Below are 23534 nucleotides of genomic sequence, written 5' to 3'. Positions count from 1 at the left end.
ATCCTCTAAAACACCCAATAAAGTCAACAACCAACAATGATGACTTTTATATAGGCTATTACATTAAATGGTTTTAAAAGACTATTACAAAATTACTTCAAGAATGTATGTGAAGTTTCATGTACAATCCTATGACATTAAATGTGCCTAACTAAAACATGTAAATGAGTTTCTTCATTTAATAATGATCACATTTTCTATTAATACAACTAATAATTGCTTGTTAGCCAAAAAAAAAATTCTACTCTATTAAACAGAGGATTTGTTTTTTCCCACATATCTTTGTCTAAAGAAGCTGCATGCATGCATACAATTTTTTTTGTTATACTCTACTCAAAAAATAAGTCATCTCATTTTACAATTTCATGTTAATAAGAAATGAATTTTGAGAGATGAAACTAGCCCATAAGCTAAAGTTGTTCTACATTTCTGCTAACAGAGAGATTATACTGTACACAGTTCTTCAGGAAGTGCTATGTAGTAAATTAGTCAATAATGTAGTATCTGAATAGAGAATTTCTGATTTTGAAATCACCTTTTCATTTAAGAGGTGTAAATATTTTGGAAAACTATTTAACTTATCTGTGTCTCAGTTGTCCCATATGTGAAAAGTAATAATAAAAGTACCTACACTTCATAATGCTAGAGGAAAGATCAACTGAATTAATAAAAATTCCTGCCATAATACCTGGCATATAATAAGTATAATACAATGAATATTATTATACTTTTCCATCATGTATAGAGGAGATGGTCAACATAAGTGAATTTTCCCAGACAGCTGAAGTTAAACCATTAAGGTATTGAAATCTCTTTTTCCTTTAATAATCTTTTATAAAAATGATCCAAAAACATGGAATTGAATTTCCAATTCCAGTACAAGTAGACTAACAGGGATGAGAAATATCCCCTCCCTTAAACAGCTAGAAAACTATACAAAGTATATGACAAAAAAAATTTTAGACACTGGACAAAATGTAAAGGAAGATAAAATCCATGAGTAAAGGAAAACAAAAGAGATGAGCCTTACAATAATCCAGCTTTCAGTGCAAAGAAATAACACTAAGGAATTTAAATGACATTCTAGATAAAAAATATCAGTATTTCTTACATAAAATAAAGAATTATAGTCAGGTAAGAAGATGGTTAAATTTTTGGCATATACATGATAGCTTAAATATAGTGACATTAATTTCCAAAAAGCTTCTAACCATTTGAAGAATTACAAAGCACTTATACAGAGACTGAGGAAAGATAATTGCTGTAGGAGATTGGTTATAGGTGAAAATGTCTTAAAAGATTTAAGGAAAAATATCTTTTTAAATGGAAAAAACACAAATGAATTTTCTCCCCAAGTGACTATCCATGAGAGTATGTTAGAAACAGATCTTGCCCTTTCTGGGTCCAGATAACTAAGTACCTTGGAAAAAAATCATGTTTTGAGACAAGTAAGCAAACACTGACACATGAAAATATCTACAATTTTCTACTTTTTCCCAAAGAATATCTGAATAAATAAAGTGGTAGTTAAAAGAAAGGTCTGCAAGTTATAACCATGAACGAAAGCATTAAAACATTTTAAAACTTCAAGAATATTATCTAACTATACCTATTACTATAAAAGAAAAAAAAGTTTTCATTAGAGATATGAATGATATTTTGACTGTAGATTGTATGTAGAGGATAGTCTAGGAGTCCACCACCACGGGGTGATGAGACACCTAGACTTTCTAAATTAACACATTTTCTAATTTGTCACACTGATAGCTGCAGTTCTTCACAAATTAAGTTGCAATGTGATGCTTGAACATGAAGTACTGTTTGCAGACCTTGACCAAATTTTGTTACAGAGAATACTCTACTACCTTTCACAATGAGGAGCGTAACGATGGGATAAAAATTGATGGGGGAGGTCTGTCAGAAACTCTATCTGAAATACAAACTGCCTTAAAAATAGAAGTAACGCCCTAAAGTAACTATCCGTTAGTATAAATGTGCTCAAGATTAAATGCAGACTTGGCATAAGCAATCTCCGTACTCAGCATATCATCTGGATGCTTGAGCTTCAAGTTGAAAAGCATTCCATTTTGTTTGTTCAAAAGGAAAGTCAGCACTACAAAGTGTTGTGAAAATCTTTCAAAATGTTTATCCATCTGAGTGGATAGTCATCTGGAAGAAGTCCACAGGAGACAGCCCTGGAAAACGCCAGACAGTTCATTCTCAGCCACGGGCTTAATAATCAGATTGGAATGATTCTAGAAATGGAAGGCAGATCCAAGGATGATTCAGTATCATTGGTGAACAAGGCCCAGGAGACACTAATTCAAGCAAATTCCCTTATATAAAGTGCCAACATATTCATCCATCAAATATTTCATTTCATATCTACTACATTTTGAATACCGTATCAAGTTCTTAGGTGTATTAGGGAAAAGTAACATCAAAATTCCTAATGGTGGTGGTGATGGCAGACAAAAAGTCATAATAATAAATTATACAGTGTGTTAGAACTTGGTAATTGCTAATGGGGGAAAAAACATTATCCTATTTTTTGGTAACATTGTGTGTCAACTATAATTTTAAAAAGTATTATATTTTTGGGGCGCCTGGGTGGCTCAGTTGGTTAAGCAACTGCCTTCGGCTCAGGTCGTGATCCTGGAGTCCTGGGATCGAGTCCCGCATTGGGCTCCCTGCTCGGCAGGGAGTCTGTTTCTCCCTCTGACCCTCCCCCCTCTCATGCTCTATCTCATTCTCTCTCTCAAATAAATAAATAAAATCTTAAAAAAAAAAAAGTATTATATTTTCTATATTAACATATGTAAGACAAGAAATCACTCCTTGGTGTCTAAAAGTGCAGAAGTGCTGAGAAGAGACAGGAGGAAAGGTAGGGGTAGCAGAAAAATACGAAACATAGCATTAGGGTTAAGGTATCTGGCTGTCCTCACTTTTTCTCTATTTAGAATAGAATCCAGCAGCTCCAGGCCCTTACCAACGAAACTGGAAAGCCCACGGGGAAAGGAATAAGAATACACAGAGGGAGAACCATTTTCAGTGACGCTGAGCATTGGTCTTCACATGGCTGGCTGACTCCTTGTTATCCAGATCTCACCTTCAATTACACACTTTTCTAAAACACTCTCTAAAGTAAGGTGCTATCTCCCTTATTCTATACTCTTATGTGATATTTTTTTTATACTTCAATCTGAAACTACCTTATTTTATTGGTTGATCATTAGTTAAAATGTCTTTGTCCACTAAAATGTAAGCTTCATGAGAACAGTAGCCTTGTTCAAATTGTTCAGAGCACTGTTCCAATACCTAGAACAGCATTTAGTACATAGTAAGCATTTAATAAAAGTTTGTTGAATAAATGAATATAGTGAATAGTAAAATTTAGCATGAGAGTATTCTTAGGACTTTATATATCCTTAAAAGCCATGAGAGGAAGTAGGTATAGATGTTATTCTGAAAAACATTTTCAAATTTTTTATTTATTTGAATTTCTTTCATAAATCAGTAATCATATAGACCATAATTATCTGCTAATTACAGATCATAATATATTATTTTTCCTTATAAAATTTATATTTATTATGGAGTTCAGAAGTTATAGAAAGTGTGTTCCTTGTATAAAAAATGTTTTTGTTTATTTTTAGTCAAAGAAAAATTTTATAAGACCTACATTTACAATTTTAGCTACAATATTTTGAAGTCAGGATATCAGAAATGATTTCTTAATATGTATTTTTACCTCAGCTTCTTAATTTCAACAATGAACCTTTTTAACCTTATTGGCTTCTAGAAATTTCTTTCAGTAGGTGAATTGCATCGGCTGCAATCTTCTCCTCTAAAATAGGTGGCATTACCTGAAATATTATTTTCTAAGCCACTGAAAAAAAAACAAATGAGACTGCTTTAAAAAAAATGATCATTTAGCCAATTTTATGTAGAAAACAGTGAGTCAAATCAATAACAATAACAACACCATAACTTTGTAGTGTCCCTGAGAGTATATCTCCTGAGGATATAGAACATTTCTAACCCTAAAATCCATAATGGTCTAATTGGAAAGATTTCTATTGCTGATGTCATTGCTAGAACATGGCCCTTTACAGATAATCAATATATTCCATTTTAGTTCTGTGGTCTTTCCCATGAAAAGTATGAGAAGTTTACTCAAGGTGCATTTAAAGTTAGTTTTAAATTTTAGCCAGCATAAACGCACCACTGAAATTCCCTTTTCTATAATGACGTTATTCAAGTTATCCAATAATTATTCAAAGAAAATTAATCAAAATCAAGAGGCCAATTATGGTAAAATGGTAAAATTTCATAATATCCTAATTTCCTGCATGTTTTTAAAAATCCAAACAATTAAGTGACATGCTAAAAGATTAAGTTAGCTGAAACCATGGCAACAGTGATAATATATTTTGACCATTTGATCTTACATGCAAATTCATATTGAAAACGTATCTAAAATCTAAAACCTGAATTTAAGATCTATATTTTTTGTTAATTAATAATAATTAATAATCCAATGATCAACATTTTGAGTTTATGATTTGATGAAGAAAGCTGCATTAAATGCCTTTGGATAGGGAAGTAGATTAATAGCTTGCTATTTACCACAAAATGTCAGAATTTGTAAGAGAGAAAAAAATGTTAATTTGAAGGACAAATTGGTGTGTTTGTGCAAAATGTCAGCCTGCCATAAATAAACTCTGATATAATATGAGATAAACAAAATGAAAATATAAAGGGATGTGCTGAAATTATCAAGTTCATCTAACAAACTGAAAGTAAAGGAGAAGTTCTTCAAACCACTGTTTAGATCATAGTCTTTCAAAATGATGACATAAAAGCATACTTACATAATGGACATTAGTCAGTTATTGATATGTCAGAGACAAGAAATGTTTCAGGCAAGCAATTCAAGATCTTGGGGATTTATTTATCCAATTTTTTAAATAAATAAAAGCAAACTGGGGCTTAAGTTAGTTATGACTGGATAAAATCAACCATGATAATCTATTCCAGATAAGCATAAACTTCCTATAGATAATTAACATGATGCTTAATAATGTAGTAACATGTATCATTCCTGATAAATAAATATTTTAAAATATAGAGCTAAATGGAAAATGAATGATTTTTAAAAGAATAAAACCTATTTCTGGGTAAAAAACATGTGGAATGAATATATCAGCCAATTCTGCATAAATATTTCACAAATTTCTGATTATAAATTCTTGAATATTCTTTAAAAAATTTAATGGGTTAATTCTTTTTAGAGCAAATAATTGCTTAACTTTCCTCATAACTTTCCTCCAGGTTTACTGCAAAAACTTAACTGGTTTTCCTGTCTTCATCTCAGAACCCTCTGGTCATTGCTCACCTAGGTGACAAAATGTTCTTTTTTTTTTTTTCTTAAGATTTTTTTATTTATTTGTCAGAGAGAGAGCGAGAGAGAACAAGCACAAGCAGGGGGAGTGGCAGGCAGAGGGAGAAGCAGGCTCCCCGCTGAGCAAGGAGCCCGATGCGGGACTCGATCCCAGGACACTGGGATCATGACTTAAGCTGAAGGCAGACGCTTAACTGACTGAGCCACCCAGGGGTCCCCAAAATGTTCTTTTTAAAACTGAAAACGTTTCTGTAATTCCCCTTTTCACAATTCTACACTCTCCTGACCAATACAGATACATCATGATTAACCAAAGTTCATAATGTATTCAGATGTCCTTTTTGTATTCCAGGATTCCATCCAGGATACCAAATAACATTTAGCCATTATGTCTCTGTAGGTCCTCTTGGCTATGACAATTTCTCAAACTTTCTTTGTTTTATATTATTTTCACAGTTTTGAGGAGTAATAGTAAGGTATTTGGTAAAATGCACATCAAGCAGCATTTGTAAAGTGTTTTTCTTATGATTAGGCTGAAATTATGGGGTTTTGAAAGGAAGACCACAGAGATTAAGTGCAATTTTTATCACTTCATACCAAAGGTATAGATTATCAATGTGACTTATTTCTGTTGATGTTAACCTTGTTGACCTGGCTGAAACAGTGTTTGTCAAGGTTTTGGTTTCTCTCTGTAAAATTACTCTTTTTACTACTTTCCCATATTGTATTCTTCGGAAGCTCTTCTCATACAAATTTAAGAGGTGGGAAATTATAGGCTATCTTCTTTGGTACATGTTATCTACATAAACTACTTGGAAACGTGAAATTTGCCCATTTATTTATTTAATTATTTATTTATACCAGTACAGTATCATGTATACCTATTTTATACTTTGCAGAATGATCCAATATTACCTTACTTTGTTGCTGAAACTGTTCCAGGTGTAGCCATTGGGAGTTCCTTCATTTGGTTCTTGTGTCCTTTTGAAATATTCCCATAATTGTGTTTTGATTTTTGTTTTAACACTTCCTTACTTTCTGGCACTATAAAATACTCTAGGATCAGTTTGGGAATTTGCTACCCTAGTCCTTGAATCAACCATTTCCTCCAAGTAGTTTCTTTACTGGAGAATGATATTAGAAACCAAACCCTAGGCAGTGGGTTTGCTTGTTCATACTATGTTGTCATTGTTTCTAGGCCTTCTGGGCTTACAGAACAAGGAAATATATGTATGTTTACTAATCTGTGCATAAACACATATCTATAAATGTTTCTATGCATATAATCATTTGTATCTATATTAAGCTAACCATGAGTTCATATTGATATTTGTACATGTTTTTAAGATGGCTTTCATCAGATAGAGGACTATTATATATTATATATGAAAAAATATATATTTATATATCTAGAAATATACATTTCTAGAAGCTGATTCTTTTAAAAGATCAACGAAGTTAGTAAGTCTCTAGTCAGATCAAGTAAAAAAGAGAGAAGTCACAAATAACCAATATCAGGAATGAAAGAGGGGACATTACTATAGACCTACAGAAATGAAAAGGATAATAAGATAATTTTTCAAATAAACTAATGCCCACGAATTCAACATCCTTGATTAAAGGGAAAACTTCACTGCAATACACAACATAATATAGCTCTCTTAAGAAAAAATAGGTAACCTAAATAACTATCAAGCACATTAGATTTCTCATTTAAAACCTTGAAACAACACAACCAAAACAACAAAATAATCAACTCTAGGCATATGACTTCATTGGAGAATTCTAAATATTTAAGTAAAAGTAGTATCACATCTACACATCCTCTTTTAGAACACAGAAAAGGAAATAACACCTTTATTAACACTTATTTTGTGAGATCAGCACTAGCCTGATAAGAAAACCAGACAAAGGCATTATAAGAAAAAAAATATCTAGGCACACATATCTTTCGTTAATATAAAAGCAGAATAAAATCTCGATAAATATTAGCAAATTGAACCCAGCAATATATAAAAGGGATAATAAATCAATACTAAATGTGTTTTATCCCAGAAATGCAAAACTGGTTCAACATTCAAAATTAATCAATGTAATTTACCAAACCTAAAGACTAAAAGTGAAATTACCAGAAAATCATCCTACAGATGCAGAAAAAGTATCTGAAAGAATTCAACATCAATTATTGATTAAAAAAAAACTATCTGTAAAATAATATACAAGAAAACTTCTCTAAAGAACTTCTTGAGGGGCGCCTGGGTGGCTCAGTCGGTTAAGCGTCTGCCTTCGGCTCAGGTCATGATCCCAGGGTCCTGGGATCGAGCCCCGCATCCGGCTCCCTGCTCCGCGGGAAGCCTGCTTCTCCCTCTCCCACTCCCCCTGCTTGTGTTCCCTCTCTCGCTGTGTCTCTCTCTGTCAAATAAATAAATAAAATCTTTAAAAAAAAAAAAAGAACTTGAAAAACCTTTAGCTAACATAATAATTAATGGTGGAGAATGGAATGCTTTCCCTTTAAGACTGGCAACAAGGCAAGAATGTCTGCTTTCAAAACTTCTCAATACCACACTGAAGCTCTTACACCAGTGCAATAAAACAAGAAAAAAATTTAGAAAGAATTGGAAAGGAAGAAATAAAACTGTATTTTCAGACAGCATAATTTTTAATCCCCAAATCTAATATAAATAATAAATGTATTTAGTAACGTTGCAGAATACAAAGTTACAAAATTCGATTGTATTTCTATATACTAACAATAAATGACTGAAAATAGAAGTGAAAAAATACAATTTATAATAGTATCAAAAAACTATGAAATTAATTGTTTGATAAAATATGTGCAAAACACATGCTGAATACTATAAAATACTAACAACAGAAATCAAATTAGACCTAGATAAATAGATATACTGTAGTCATGAATTACAAGGCTTAATAGAATTATGATGACAATTTTCCACAGACTGACCTATAAATTCAATGTAATTGTAATCAAAATCCCAGAAGGATTTCTTGTAGAAATTAAAAAAGGAGATTCTAGTATTTATGTGGAAAGGCAAAGAAAACAGAATAGCCAAATGATTTTTGAAAAGAGAACAAAACTGAGTCACACTATCTGATTCAAGACTTACAAAAAAGCTATTGTAACCAAGGCAATGTGAACTGATGAAAAGATAGACACATATCTGAATGGAGCATAACAGAGAGTCTAGAAACCAATGTAAACAAACAGAACCAACTGATTTTTGACAAAGGTTCGAAGTCAATTCAATGAAGAAAGGATGCTCTTGTTTAATAAATGGTGATGAAACTATTATACAACCAAATGCAAAGAGTAACTATCAGCTCATACATTGAAACATATAAAAAAATTCAAACTGATTTATAGGCCTTAATGTAAAACATAAAATTATTTTAAAAATTATAAAATCTCAGGAGAAAAAAATCTTTGTTACCTGGTTTAGGCCAGGATTTCTTAAATACAACATTAAAAACATGGTTCATTAAAAAAGAGAAGCTGATAAATTGGACTTGATTAAAATTAAAAACATCTGTTCTTTGAAAGAGTGTTAACAGAACGAAAAAACAAGAAACAATCTGGGAGAAAATACTGCAACACACATCTTAAAAGGACTTGTATCCAGGATATATAAAGAACTCTCAAAACAATAAAATCCTGGGCAAAGATTAGAACAGACACTTCTCCAAAGAAAATATATGAATGCAAACTAAACACACGAAAAGATGGTTAACACCATTAGTCTTTAGGGAAAAAATCAAATTAAAAACAACAAATTACCATTCACATATCTTAGAATAGCCAAAATCAAAACAACAAAATTGACAATATCAAGTACCATTGAAGATGAGTGCAACTAGAATGCTAATACTTTACTAATGGAAATGCAAAATTGTATAATCATTTCAGTAAATAATGTGGCAGTTTCTTACAAAAGTAAACATCAATTACTGTATGACCTAGTTGTCCTACACATAGATACCATGAGAACGTATACCCACAAAAAAAACCTGTATGTGAACATTTAGAGTGGTTTAATTAAAAATTGCCCCAAACTAGACAGAGCCACATAATTCATCAACTAGTGAATGAATAAACAAATTATTATATATCCATTCCATGGAATATACTCAATAATAAAAAAGAATCAAATGTTTACAGACATCAATTTGAGTAATCTCAAATATATATTTTAAAGCAAATACATACTATATAATTCCATTATATAAAAATTACAGAAAGGCAAATCTATAATGATAGAAAGAAGATCAGTTTTCTACTAGGGCCTGGGGTCAGTGAGAGATGATTAATAGCAATGGTATGCAAAGAAACTTTTTGGTTGATGAAACTTTTAATCTTGATTGTAGTGGAGATTATGTGATTGTGTATGACTGCCAGAATTCATAAAACTGTACACTTAAAATGAATAAATTTAATTGTGTCTAGGGGTGCCGGAGTGGCTCAGTCAGTTGAGTAGTTAACTCTTGATTTCAGCTCAGGTCACTATCTCAGGGTCGTAGAATTGAGCTCTGGTCAACTTAATATATCTTCCTTCTTTGAACTCTAGAACATCCATACCTACCACAACCAATCTTATTTTGCAGCTATCATAAATTTTTCCATTTGTCTCTATAAGAATGTTTCTTAAGTATGATTATATATATTCCTCACATTTATAATTTCTGATTAGAATAACTGATACATTAGTTAAGGAATGAATAAAATTAACAATTTCCGATATCACTTCTTGAACTTATGCCAACTTAGGTTTAATGACAAAAGAATTGAAGCTTTAAAAAAAGGAAAACAGGGGAGCCTGGGTGGCACAGTCGTTAAGCGTCTGCCTTTGGCTCAGGTCATGATCCCCGGGGTCCTGGGATCGAGCCCCACATCAGGCTCCCTGCTCTGTAGGAAGCCTGCTTCTCCCTCTCCCACTCCCCCTGCTTGTGTTCCCTCTCTCGCTGTGTCTCTCTCTGTCAAAGAAATAAATAAAATCTTTTTAAAAAGGAAAACATAGGGCGCCTGGGTGGCTCAGTCGTTAAGAGTCTGCCTTCAGCTCAGGTCATGATCCCAGGGTCCTGGGATCGAGTCCCACATCAGGCTCCCTGCTCTGTGGGAAGCCTGCTTCTCCCTCTCCACTCCCCCTGCTTGTGTTCCTGCTCTCGCTATGTCTCTCTCTGTCAAATAAATAAATAAAATCTTTAAAAAATAAAAATAAAAAAATAGAAAGGAAAACATATTTGAAAATATATATGATAAATTTCTCAAGCTTATAAAAATTTGGAAAACAGCAATAACAAAACAACAATAAATCCTTTGGGATAATCTGAGAAAGAAATTACACAAGGGAATCTATATCAGCACATTTGTACAATAACACTTTTCAAACTACACACATAAGATAAAACTTCCTCTTTTACTTTAATATCTACATATCCAGTAGCTTTCCAACCTTATTTTGTGCTCAAATGACTCATCTTCTGTGTTCAAAACTGCTAATACACTTGTGATAAAAATTTACAGACATCAGCATTAGGATTCTGTTCTTTTCTGTTTTGTTCTGTGTAAGTTAACCATTATTAGTGAGGGGATATACCTAGTCTACTATGGAAATTAGAATTGCAAATTGACGAATGATTCCTAGCATCATTCTCATAAAAAAAAATCAAATCTAAATTATGACATCAGTTTGCAGATTGACTTAATAGTAAATTACCAAATCCCATTTACTAGAAACAGGTAATTTAGATTCAATTTAATTTAATTTAATTTAAGTGGTGATGTATTATTGTAGGAGAATACAAAGTACTTAAGCTCAATGCACCCTTTTTGTTTTTCAAGTTATTAGCATTGCAGTTATAGTAGTAATTTTTTCCCTTTTTTTATTATCAAGATTCAATTGCATGGCATTAAAAGTCATAAAGAATAAGTGTTACCAAAATAAAATCTCACTTTAGGAACTGATGCAAATCAACTCAGTAGCATGATTACTAGCATTCCAAAAAAAAAGTTTTTTTCATATTTAATTAATAGATTATTGACGTATTTATCATATAACACTGCTGCCATATATATCAAAGTTACAGAATTTTTAAGGATATTTGAATGTCAAAGTGGTTGGTGATGTATAAAATTTTGAAGACAATGAAAAAAAATTTAACACTAGAATGATTTACATTAAATTGAAACAGCCTTCTTAAATATATAAATTGATCAAATAATATATTAAAAAGGCAAAGGCTCTCAATGGCCAAATTAAAGTCTGAATAATTGTATATAAGCAGTCACCTACTCAAAATTTCCTACTCTGGTAAATGATCTGAAGGAGAAATATTCATTTTCTTGATTTCTAGAATTCCACTAGTAAGTATAAGATTTATGATGCTGAAAGAATTAAACTTTTACAATACATATAACTCAGAAACAGGAAGTAAAAGAAAAAAATTGTACAATACTTAACAAAAAAGTAAAATAAAAATACTAAACAAAGATGTTTCATTCCTCAAACACTTTCATAAACATTAAAAAAAAGTCACCGAGCCAGTGGATTTTGGCGGTAACAATGCTTTCAAAATGAGAAGTCATAATTTGCCCTTTAACTTAGCAATTATCACAATCTTTACCCACATGCAGTCTTCACACCACAAGGACTGCTTGTTTGTCATATAATTCATCTAAAATATTTTATAGAATAAAATAATTTTTAAAAGTTTTTGAAATTTAATGGGATTATTGAGGAAAAAGACAGGAGATAGGTAAAAAACAAAAACATTTGATACAACTTGAAATAAAATACACATTATTATTGAAGGTATACCACATTTTCTTCATCCATTAATCTGTTGATGGACACTAGGTTGTTTCCATGTTTCGGCTACTGTAAATGATGCTGCAGTGAACATGACGATGCAGCTCTCTCTTCAGATATACATTCAGAAAAGAAACTGCTGAGTCATATGGTAGTTTTATTTTAAATTTCTGAGGAACTTCCATACTATTGTACACGATAGCTTTATTAATTTACATTCCCACCAACAATACATCCTTGCCAGCATTTGTTCTCTCTTATCTTTTTGATAATAGCTATTCTAACAGATGTGAGTTGACATCTCATTATGGTTTTGATTTGCATTTCCCTAATGATGAGTGGCATTGAGTACCTTTCATATACCTGTTGGCTATTTGTTAGTCTTCTTTGGAAAATTATCTATTCAGTTCCTCTGAACTAGTGGTTTGGGGTTATGTTTTTTTGTTTTTTACTACTGAGTTGTATGAGTTCTTGATATATTTTGGCTATTAACTCCTTATCAGATAAATGATTTGCAAATATGTTCTCCCAATATGTAGGTTCCCTCTTTATCTTGTTGATGGTTTCTTTTGCAGTATAGAAGCTTTTTCTTTGATTTGCAGGAGCCCTGGCTGTCAGCTAAGGCATTCAGTTTTGAACAAATGTTTCAGATGTAAAAGTTGCTATGAGAGTAGTTAATATTCTCACTTAACAACAACAATAAAATGGTTAATTATCTGAGGTAAAGAATGTGTTAACTAACCTTATTTTGGTAAACATTTTTCAATACATACATGTATCAAAACATTATATAGTACACCTTAAATTTACACAGTTATATGTCAATTATATCTCAATAATGTTGAGGAGAAAGCTGAAAAAACAAAACAAAACAATCCAATTCTCTTTTTGTTTGCAAACAAGGTACTGCTACCTCCAGAATAACGTCCGTCGTTCTGTCCACCATTGTTCCTAAAGTACTAATGGAATGAAATGACAGCCAGAAAAGAGGACATAAAATGGTTTGGTCAGAAAAGAATGCCCTGTGTGACAAGCTGAAATGTAAGTATAACTTATCTCATTTTCTAATCATATGAGAACATTTGAAAATTAAGTAATTTTCACTGTTTTTATCATTTAAGTTTAATCCCCCAAAAAGAAACTTTTCATAAATCAAACATATATCAATTACTACAAACATTCTAATAATTAAGTAGTATAAAAATTTCCTCATCTATTTAAAATTTTAAAAGTAAAATCTTGGGGCACCTGGCTGGCTCAGATGGTTAAGCGTCTGCCTTCAGCTCAGGTCATGATCCCAGGGTCCTGGGATCGAGCCCCATGTCAGGCTCCCAGCTCACCGGGGAGTCTGCTTCTCCCTCTCCCCCTGCTTGTGCTCTCTCTGTCTCTCTCTCTCAAATAAATAAATAAATCTTTAAAAAAAAAAAGTAAAATCTTATAGTGTAATTATAAGATTATTGAATCTTACAGTATTAGAGATAGTCAGAAAGCCACATATATCTTCTCTACAATATTATGACTATAATAAAGCCTTTACTCAGTTTTGGAAGTGGAATGCTTACTATTTCTTTTTTTTTTTTTTATTCTTATGTTAATCCCCATACATTACATCATTAGTTTTAGATGAAGTGTTCCATGATTCATTGTTTGTGCATAACACCCAGTGCTCCATGCAGAACGTGCCCTCCTCAATACCCACCACCAGGCTAACCCATCCTCCCACCCCCCTCCCCTCTAGAACCCTGTTTGTTTTTCAGAGTCCATCGTCTCTCATGGTTCGTCTACCCCTCCAATTTCCCCCGCTTCATTCTTCCCCTCCCACTACCTTCTTCTTCTTCTTTTTTTTTTTTTCTTTGGAATGCTTACTATTAAGCCTGGCAAGCCATTCTTTTGGACAACTCTATTCATTAGAAATTTTGCCTTAAATTGCTTTACAGTTCTCTATAACATCTAACTGACTGATTTTAGTTCTACTTTCTAGGGTTCCATGGAAATTCTATTCCATGTAAAAGTTACAATTTATTAAATCTTCTTCATATGATATAATTTCCATCTATAGTTTACCTTTTCTGGATGTATCCCAGTTTGTTAATGTTCCTATTACTATGAGGCAACCAGAACTGATGTCTTCTATATGCTTATAGTACAATAATATCAAGCAGGTTTTTGTGAATAGATCATAGACTATATATACATATATATATATATATATATATATTTAGAAATATATATATTTCTAAAAAAGGCCTGGGTTTAGGTATAAATTTAGAAATAAGTTTTCTAGTGACCTGAAGATTTCCATCTTAGATATTTTCCAACATCCCTTCCACTGGAGTCATTTGGCCCTGGCCATCCTCCATATGCAGTACTTTTCAGAACAGCCAATAGTCCTAGGCCCAAAAATTAGCCCAAGAATTTCAAAATATCTTCAAGAGTATATTTTAAACATATAAGAGAAATTATCAGCAATGTGAAAAGAGAATGAGAAAACTCCACTTAGGCTGAGCATTTCACAATGTATATAAATGTCAAATCACTATGTTGTACACCTAAAACTAATATGATACTGAATGTCAACTATACTTCAATTATAAATGAATAAATAAATAAATAACATTTAGAAATAAAATAGATGAAATAAAATGTAGAATAGATGGATATATGAGTAGAACAAATTAGCATACTGGAAGACCAGATAGAGGAGGCAGAGAGAGAAAAAATAGAAAATTTAAAAGAAAAGCTAAGAAATGTGGGAGAGAGAAATAGAAATGTGATCTGATATTAATATTAACATTATTAACATTATTATCAAGAATCTCATAATGGCAAAGGAAAATGGACTGGAAGAAGTATTTGAAACACAATGGAGATACATTTCCTTGAATTAAAAAAAAAAAAATGAATGACTAAAAATCTCACTAGACACATTAGAGTAAAATAAAAGAATATCAAATATAAAATAAAAAATTGGGGGGCACCTGGGTGGCTCAGTCAGTTGGGCATCTGACTCTTGATTTCCACTCAGGTCATGAGATCAGGGTTGTGGGATGGAGCCCAGCGTTGGGCTCCACACTCAGCATGGAGTCTGCCTGTCCCTCTCCCTCCTTTTCTCCCCCCACTCATGCTCTCTCTCTCTCTCTCTCTCAACTAAATAAATGAAATCTTTAAAAAATTCTTAAGGGAGAGAAGAGAGGAAGTTTCAGAAAGAATCAGTAATAAGAATCAGAATGATGTGGCATTAATTTCAATATTTAAATCTGAGTAGACATCTTATTAATAAAATATATAGTCTATAATCTAGCAAGAAATTACAACTTCTTCATATTTGAAGGCCTTTTCAGTTTCAGATGATTGCTTTTAATGACAATCAAGAGCTTTTCAGTTAAATAATATTAATTATAGCTAACACTAAGCACTTATTATACATTTTGTATGACATGTATTATCTTTTTAATTTGTGAAACTACCCAAAGATAGTGTATTAGGCAGAACTGTAAGATGGCCCACAAGATTCCCAGTCCCTAATGTACACACCCTGTATATCCCTTCCTTTAAATCTGAAAATGATTGAAAAGGTCAGTCCCTTGACGGGCGCCTGGGTGGCTCAGTTGGTTAAGCGACTGCCTTTGGCTCAGGTCATGATCCTGGAGTCCCGGGATCGAGTCCCGCATCGGGCTCCCTGCTCGGCAGGGAGTCTGCTTCTCCCTCTGACCCTCCTCCCTCTCATGCTCTCTGTCTCTCATTCTCTCTGTCTCAAATAAATAAATAAAATCTTTAAAAAAAAAGAAAAGGTCAGTCCCTTGATTAGAAAAAAAATGGTGGCTTTTCCCTACTGTTCCTGACCTTTAGAAGTTCCCTTTTTTGCACTTTAGGCCAAAAGTAGAGGGTTTCTTCTGCAACTCATTTTCTCTGCACCACAGTGCTCACTTTCGGGGCTGGGGCTGTCTTGAGTTCAGGTCAGTGAATTCCAGGGTGAGGGGAGGGAGGGGCAGGAAATGGTAATCTCACCAGTTCAGTGGTCTTTAAATTCTAACATTCTTCTTTACTCTATCTATTGATAATTACTTTTCAGAGACTCCAAATGGCTAACTCACACATTCGGCCCAGATATTTTTGGTTGTATTCAGTGGGAGAAAAAGGTTGCTATATATTTACCCAAACTTACATCTTACTTGAAATAGGAATCCTTCCAAGGACTGGTCCAGTAAATTGCCTTTTATTAGTTTGTATTAAACGTTCCGTATGTACTTCAGAAGTATGTCAATTCTGTCATTATATGCTGTGTTCTCTCTCTCACATGTGTATGTACACACAGACATACACACACACATTATGTTATTGTGCTGTGTAGATCTTCTTTTATCTTAGGGTTGTGATACTAAGATACTTTATTTCTTTTATTCTATTAACTAATAATAGTTAAGAATGGGGTAAAATTTCTACAATGAATTTGTCTACACACACACACACACACACACACACACACACAGGCAAATGCCGTAGACTTCATAGACATCTTTAAGTCATTAAAGAGAGAAATAGCAAGGTATTAAGGATAGTCCAAACAATGCAGGAAGTGGAATTGCAGAAAGAGAAGTATTCATGTTAAGAGAAAATTAAATGGAAAGAAGCATTTATAGTGACTAGAAGAACACCTGAATATAATACTAATTTAAATATGAAATTTGTGATACTCTTACATCAATAAAACTGTAGGGGCTATATTGTCTACTAGGATGAAATCATTTGTATTTCTATTGGAGTAAATTCATTCACACTACTGTTGGACAAGAAATCTTTTGCAGTGCTATTATAAGACAAAACTCATTTACATCTCTATTGGATCTTTTAGAGGTATAAATATCAATCATTTAAAAACTATACATTATTCCTGGGGCGCCTGGGTGGCTCAGTTGGTTAAGCGACTGCCTTCGGCTCAGGTCATGATCCTGGAGTCCCGGGATCGAGTCCTGCATCGGGCTCCCTGCTCGGCGGGGAACCTGCTTCTCCCTCTGACCCTCCTCCCTCTCATGCTGTCTGTCTCTCATTCTCTCTCTCTCAAATAAATAAATAAAATCTTTAAAAAAAAATATTTAAAAAAAATAATAAAAAAATAAAAAAAAATAAAATAAAATAAAAACTATACATTATTCCGAATAATAGCAAATCAATCAAAGTTATACACTCTAGAGAATCAGATAACCCCTTCGGGAATCCACTATACAACACCTAGCATAATACTGATAAGTTAGACAATAATCACTTTTGCCTATTTCCAAGTTTTGTACAATCTTCCCCAATCATCTCCTTTCAAATCATAAATAATCTCCAAAAAGTATTCTTGGTCCCCAAAGAGTTGATTTCATGGTGTTTTCACAGCAAGAACTGTTAATCAACATAAATACACTTTCCTTGTAGGCTCATCAGCAAATCTAAAGCCCATTGTTATTAAGCCACTACTAAGTCAAGAAAATTAATTTCTGTAGATCAAAAAACAAAAAGTCTTCATCATATATCTATTAGAAAACAGAATATTAAAAATAATACCACAGTATTCCCTTACAAATAACTCCATACTTTGAATTTTCTCATCAATTCACGGAGTCCTACGTAATTATTAGTCCATTGGATTGTGGATCAGTATTGTTTCCACAGTAATGTGAAGCTAAGCATTGGACACATACAGATTCAGGATCGTGTCATCTTCAGATCTAGTGGATCTACTACCTCTTTAGCATTACAAAGCATCCCTCTTTAGCTCTAATAATGCATCTTGCTATAAATTTTAGCTTTCTTTTCATTAGGTTTATACAGAATATTTTTGGCATACTTTTACTTTCAACCATTTGAATCACTGTAGTTTTTTTAAAGATTTTATTTATTTGACAGAGAAAGAGAGAGAGAGCACAAGCAGGGGGGAGTGGCAGAGGGAGAAGGAGAAGCAGGCTCTCTGATGAGCAGGGAGCCCGATGGGGGCTCGATCCCCGGACCCTGGGCTCATGACCCGAGCAGAAGGCAGACGTTTAACTGACTGAGCAACCCAGGCACCCATGAATCATTATATTTAAAGTATGTCTCTTTTAAGCAGTTTTTTTTAATCCTATATGACAGTTTTAGGTGTTTACTTGGTGTACATTATCCATTGAAATTTAATGTGATTACTAATATAGTTGAGTTTAGACTTATGATCTTACTATTTACAATTATTTGAACCACCTCTGTTATGTACCTCTTTTTCTTTTTTATACTTTCTTGTGAGCTCATGAAATATTTTTATTAGTCAATTTAACTCCTTGATCAACTTGTTAGTTCATTCTATCCTTTATTCTTCTTTAGATTTACCTTAGAAATCATAAAAATTAAAGACTCTTAAGATTTGCTACCTTTTACAATTTCACTGATAGTGGTACTAAGACTACATTAGCTCTATTTACTCCATTGCTCTTTGCATTATTGTTGTCATGTATTTTTTGTTCTACACATATTTTAAACTTCATGAGCTATTTTTTATTTATTTTTTTAAAGATTTATTTATTTGAAAGAGAGAGAGAGCAGGGGGAGGGGCAGAGAGAGAAAGGGAGAGAATCCTCAAGCAGACTCCCCACTGAGCATGGAGCCTGCAGAGCTCCATCCCAGGACCCTGAGATCATGACCTGAGCTGAAACCAAGAGTCGGCCGCTTAACTGACTGAGCCACCCAGGCGCCCTGAGCTATTTTTTATATTCAGTATTCATTTAAATTTGCCTATTCTGTTATTCTTCACTATCATTTTTATATGCTTATATCTGAGATCATTTTCCTTTGGCCTAAGGTCCTCCATGTGGTACTTCTTTTGGCACCAATCTACTGTGAGTAAAATCCTTCAGATTTTGACTGAAAATACCTTTTTTTGAGCTTGAATTGGAAAATATTTCTGTTGTTTATTGCTGGCAGATATTTGCCTTCAGTGCATTAAGATGTCATTCATTTTCTCCTAGCTAATGGTTTCTGTTGAGAAGTCACCTGTGAGCACTGGGACAATTAGGCTGGTCTGACCATGAACTTCTCACAGAGATGGGAGGAGAGCAAGTAGAAATGATGCAAGTCATCTTAAGTTCTAGGCTTAAAACTCATATACCCTACCTCAGCTTCGTTAATTAACAAAAGTAGGACAATTGTCTAAACCGAAAGCCAAGGATGAGAAAATACACTCTACAAATTTAATGCAAGAAACTGTAAAACCACACAAAATAAAAAAGGTGTGATTACCAGAAAAGGTGAAGAATCTTGGACAATAACGCGAACTACCGCAACTACATTCTAATTTCTCTCTTCCTCTGGTCTAATCTGTAAACCCATATATGGAGAAACTAATTCTGCTGATTTTATTTTTAATCCTTTTTTTCCATTTGATTCTTATTATAGATTATATTTCTTTAATGAAATTTTCATTTTAGTTAAACTTTTTCCTGAAGATATTAATCATAGATATTTTAAAACTGATAAAATCTTGTTTATTATTGGGATCTTTTTCTGTAGTCTTTTCTTTTTCCTCTTGGATTTGATCTTTATTCCCATTTCTCCTAATGACTGGGAATTTTTAATCCTTTACTTGACACCATGTATCAAAAATGGCAGATGCAGTGGATGTTAGTTTCTTCCAGAAAGGTTCTTCTATTTTTCAGGAAAGTAAAGAAGGACTGATCACCTTGATCAAATCAGAGAATGAAGTAATTTGAGGCTATCTGCTGTGACCTTACTTATAGGACACAGCCCTTAAGGAGATACAATTGAAAGTTTAGAGCATCTGCCAGTGTCTCTTCTCGGAGGGAAGAAGAAGATTGGATTTGTGAACCAATTTTCATCTCCCTAGCACCATGAGTAGCAGCTGCTATTTGGATACTGTCCATATCCCTTCAGAATTCACATTCCAGTGTACGATAGGATCTTCATACCAGATAAATGCATTTGTAACTGAGACCTTTCTCTGGCATGGAATTATGTTCAGCTCATATATACTCATGGCAAAAAAGTACAGCAAATTGTGGTATAAAATACCATTAACTCTTATTCATAGAAAAGTGGACCAAATCCTAATAGATATTTACATTTGTTTCAGTTTTGCCCTTTTTGAAACATCAACTCCTTGACCATTTACAGATAATGGTTTTTACCACTTTATGCAGAAAAATTTTTAATTGAAAATTTTACTGACATAATTATAGATTCACATGTTTTAAGAAATAATACAAAGAAGAGCCAAGATGTCCATCGACAGATGAATAGATAAAGAAGATGTGGTATATATATACAATGGAATATTATGCAGCCATCAAAAGGAATGAGATCTTGCCATTTGCAACGACGTGGATGGAACTGGAGGGTATTATGTTGAGTGAAATAAGTCAAACAGAGAAAGACATGTATCATATGATCTCACTGATATGAGGAATTCTTAATCTCAGGAAACAAACTGAGGGTTGCTGGAGTGGGGGGTGGGGTGGGAGGGATGGGGTGACTGGGTGATGGACACTGGGGAGGGTATGTGCTCTGGTAAGCACTGTGAATTGTGCAAGACTGTTGAATCTCAGATCTGTACCTCTGAAACAAATAATGCAATATATGTTAAGAAAAAAAAAAGAAGAAGAAGAAGGTAGTGGGAGGGGAAGAATGAAGGGGGGAAAATCGGAGGGGTAGACGAACCATGAGAGACGATGGACTCTGAAAAACAAACAGGGTTCTAGAGGGGAGGGGGGTGGGAGGATGGGTTAGCCTGGTGGTGGGTATTGAGGAGGGCACGTTCTGCATGGAGCACTGGGTGTTATGCACAAACAATGAATCATGGAACACTTCATCTAAAACTAATGATGTAATGTATGGGGATTAACATAAGAATAAAAAATAAATTAATTAATTAATTTAAAAAAAAAGAAATAATACAAAGAAAGCCTTCTATACTTTGCCCAGTTTACCCCAAAAGTAATATTTTGCAAAACTATGATATAATACTCCAGAGATTAACACTTATCTTACCCATATTTCCCTAATTATACTTGTACTCATTTATCTGTGTATTAAGTTCCACACAATTTTATCTCATGTGTAGGTTCATACATCCAGCACCAGTCAACATACTGAATAGCTCCAATACTAAAAAGGATTTCTGGTGATGCCACGTAAAGTTCACATCTACCTCTCTCCTATCCCTGCTTTGCCTTACCCACCATGCTTCCTACTCCTAGGCATCATTAACTGGCTGTCCATTTCTAAAATTATATCATTTAAAAATATTAACTAAATGGTATCATATAATGTGTTACTTACTGAGACTGGCTTTTTTTTCACTCAGTATAATTTCTAAAAGATTCACCTAAAGTATTATGTGAGTCAATAGTTTGTTCCTTTTTATGGCTGAGAAGTATTACATGGTATGTATGTACCACAATTTGCTTAACTATTCCACTGCTAAAAGATGATCGCAGTTTTTGGCTATCACAAATAAAGGTGCTGTGAACACTTGTGTACAAGTGTGTAAACACAAGTTTTCATTTCTCTGGGATAAATGTCCAAGAGTACCATGGCTGTAGTATGATAATTTTATATTAAGTTTTATAAGACACTAATGCATTATCTTCCTGAGTAGCTCTACCATCTTATATTGCTGTAAGAAATGCATGAATGATCTAGTTTCTCCATATCCTTGAATGCACTTAGTACATCACTATTTACCCATTTGATTAAGTGTGTAGTGATATTTTTTTTAAAGATTTATTTATTTATTTGAGAGAGTGAGAATGAGAGAGAGAGTACATGAGAGCGGGGAGGGTTAGAGGGAGAAGCAGGTTCCTCGCAGAGCAGGGAGCCCGATGCGGGACTCGATCCAGGGACTCCAGGATCATGACCTGAGCCGAAGGCAGTCGCTTAACCAACTGAGCCACCCAGGCGCCCCAAGTGTGTAGTGATATTTAATTATGGTTTTTACTTTTCATTTCCCTGATAGTTAATGATTTTGAACTCCTCTTAATAGGCTCATTTGGTGATTTTAGATCTTTGCTTCATGTCTTTGCCAATTTTCTAATCAGCATATTTGGTTTCTTTAAGGCTGAGTATTGAGAGTTCTTCATGTGTTCCACACACTAGTCTTTTCCTGGAAATGTGATTTATAAATATTTTCTCCCAGTGTATAGCTTGTATTTTAATTCAATATGGGCCCTTGAAAGGCAGGTTTATAATACTGATGAACTCCAATTTATCATATTTTCCTTTTAAGTCAGGCCTTTGGTGTCAAGCCTAAGAACCCTTTGCTCAGCCCTACATTCTGAAGATTTTTCTCTTATTTTTTCTAGAATTTTTATAGCTTTTATAGCTTTAAGTTTACATTTTAGTATATAATTTATTTAGAGTTGACTTTTGTATAAGGTGTAAGGTTTAGGTTCCAGTTCATTTTTTGCATATTGTTCCAATTGTTTCAGTATCATTTGCTGAAAAAACTTTTTCATTGAAATACTTTTGCTCCTTTGTAAAAAGTCAGTTAAATATATTTTTGGGGATCTATTTCTGGGTTCTCCATTCTGTTCTACTGAACTATATGTCTGTTTTTCCACCAAAACTACAACTTTCTTGATTGCTGTACTTATGTAGTAAGACAATATAAAAAAGAATAATTCTTCCCACTTTAGTTTTCTTTGTCAAATTGTATTAGCTATTCTAGGGCCTGATCCTTTCCATATAAATTTTAGAATAAGCTTGCCTATATCTACAAAATATCTTCCTGGGATATTCATAGGAATTGCATTTCACCTATAGGTCAATTTGGAAAGAACTGGTGTAGTTGTTATGATGAGTCTTTCAATCCGTAAATATAGTATGTCTCTCCATTTATTTAGGTCTTCCTAGATATCTTTCATCATTGTTTTATAATTTTCAGCATGCAGATCCTGTACATGTTTTACTAAATGTATACTTAATTTCATTTTTTTTCTTTAGAGCAACTATAAATACTACTGTATTTTTAATTTCAATTTCCACATGTTCATTGACAGTGTATAGAGATACACTATTTAAATGTTCTCTTTATTAAGTTGAGGAAATTCCCTTCTATTCCTAACTTGTTGAGATTTCTTTTTTTCTTTTTTCAGATTCTTTTCATTAAGAGCAACATAGGCCAGCAGGTTCATCAGAGAGAACAACGGAAAAAGAGATAATGAAAGCCTACCTGGGGTTGAGGAAAAATAACAACTAGCCCCAAAACTACTCAGGCTTAAACTTAATTGGATCAGAAATGTGGAGCAATTTATGCCCTGGGGCACTGTTGAACACAACACAGC

At 33.3% G+C, this 23534-nt stretch overlaps 1 protein-coding gene across 1 annotated transcript in view; it reads right to left on the bottom strand.

Moving 5' to 3' along the window:
• Window positions 1–23534, bottom strand: part of ATRNL1 (attractin like 1) — an 814868-nt gene that overhangs the window by 442989 nt on the left and 348345 nt on the right. The window lies entirely within an intron of this gene.

This window comes from Neomonachus schauinslandi, chromosome 6, assembly GCF_002201575.2.
Source record: "Neomonachus schauinslandi chromosome 6, ASM220157v2, whole genome shotgun sequence".
Classification (NCBI taxonomy): Eukaryota; Metazoa; Chordata; class Mammalia; order Carnivora; family Phocidae; genus Neomonachus; species Neomonachus schauinslandi.
The sequence above is the reverse complement of the archived record's forward strand: the minus strand, read 5'-3'. Positions and strand labels throughout refer to the sequence as shown.